The following is a 1,661-nucleotide window of genomic DNA, read 5'->3' as shown; positions in this document are numbered from 1 at the left end:
TAATAGATTGTGGTAATGGACTAGGGTTTTATTGGGCTGAAAAATCTGACGAAGTGAGTCCCTTTTATTATCTCTTCTCTCCACCTTCTTCCCAGTAAAGTACCCACTCCAGTGTGTCCGTTTTTTATTCATTTCCACAATTTCACCTTGGCCACCTTGAAGCAAACTTCAGTGTGTTCAGAACTCCAAAAACTCCAATTCTCATTTGTCAAGCCTGATTTCCTCTCTCTCTCTCTCTCTCTCTCTCTCTCTCTCTCTCTCTCTCTCTCTCTCTCACTCTCTCTCTCCACTCCCCTCCCCAACCCTCTCACCATGACTTCTTCTTCCCAAGGCAGAAGCTGGTTTGTTTTATTCCTCAACCTTCCATCCCCTTCATGATTTTTGACCCCAGCATCCCAGCTTTCTCTTTGGTAACCTTCAAGTTGATGCTTCTCTTTCTATTATAAAAACTACCTGGTAGGTAAACCTATTCACACAATGGTATTAATGACAACATATTATTCCTCCAAGAATGTTTAGTTTCCAAGAGGGTATAAGGCAATACTGAATGCAAAGGAACGCACGCATGCAATGAAACAAAACTGATACGTGGCCAATTGACCTTTTAGGTGACCTGAGATCACAGTACCCTTTCACCTTGTCAGTGGAATAAGGATGACCAAGAGCCAGGTAAAATCCTCTGCTATGAAGTAGGAAGAACAAAGCTGACTGGCAGGAAGGTTAATAGTTATGGGATTGGGTTCACATTTCAATCCTGCTTCTTACTAGAAGATCTTGGGTAAGTTACTTGTCTATGCCTCAGTTTCCCCATCTCTAAGTTGGAGAAAATAGCACTACCTAGCTTACAGGTTGCTGTGCAGGTTAAAAGAGTTAATACATCTAAAGTTCAAGAAGAGAGGTTGGCACATACTAAGAATTAAATGAATGTTAGCTGTTATTGTCTGAAAATTAAAGGTAGTACCTACTTCATAGGGTTGGAGAATTAAAAGGATATCAAGGCACTTAGCAGAGTGGTTAGCACACAGTAAATGCTCAATAAATTTCTATGGTTACCTGAGGGTGTGGTAGGCTGAATAATGGTCATATTATGGTAGGCTGAATATTAGTCAAGTTTCTCCTGAGAAACAGAACCAATAGGATATATTGGTTCCTATACATAATATATAAAGGGAGATTTATTATAGGAATTGGATCATGTGATTACGGAGGCTAAGTCCCCCGATCTGCCATCTGGAGGTTGGAGAACCAGAAAAGCTAGTAACATGATTTAGTCCAATTCTGAAGGCCTGAGAATTGAGTGGCTGATAGTCTAAGTGCCAGTCTGAGTCCTAAAGCCTGGGAACCAGGAGTGCTAATGTCCAATGTCTGCCAGCAGGACAAGATGGCTGTCTCCGCTCGAGCAAAGAGAGCAAATTCACCCTTCCTCCACATTATTGTTCTACTCAAGTAGTCAGCGGGTTGGACGATGTGGGTGGGTCTTCTTTCCTCACTGTATGACTCAAATGCTGATCTCTTGCAGGAACACCCTCACAGACACACCCAAAAATAATGTGGGGTTGGTTTGTTTTTTTTTTAACTTTGCATGTCATCCTTGCCCAGAGGCCATGCTAATCTTCTCTGTACATTTCCAATTTTAGTATCCGTGCTGCCAAAGTGAGCAC

General features: G+C 41.9%; 1 pseudogene; it reads right to left on the bottom strand.

Annotated features, from left to right (window-relative positions):
• Positions 1-1,544: 1,544 nt before the first annotated feature.
• LOC123650480 lies at positions 1,545-1,661 on the bottom strand (annotated as a pseudogene).

Source organism: Lemur catta, chromosome 14, assembly GCF_020740605.2.
Source record: "Lemur catta isolate mLemCat1 chromosome 14, mLemCat1.pri, whole genome shotgun sequence".
Classification (NCBI taxonomy): domain Eukaryota; kingdom Metazoa; phylum Chordata; class Mammalia; order Primates; family Lemuridae; genus Lemur; species Lemur catta.
The sequence above is the reverse complement of the archived record's forward strand: the minus strand, read 5'-3'. Positions and strand labels throughout refer to the sequence as shown.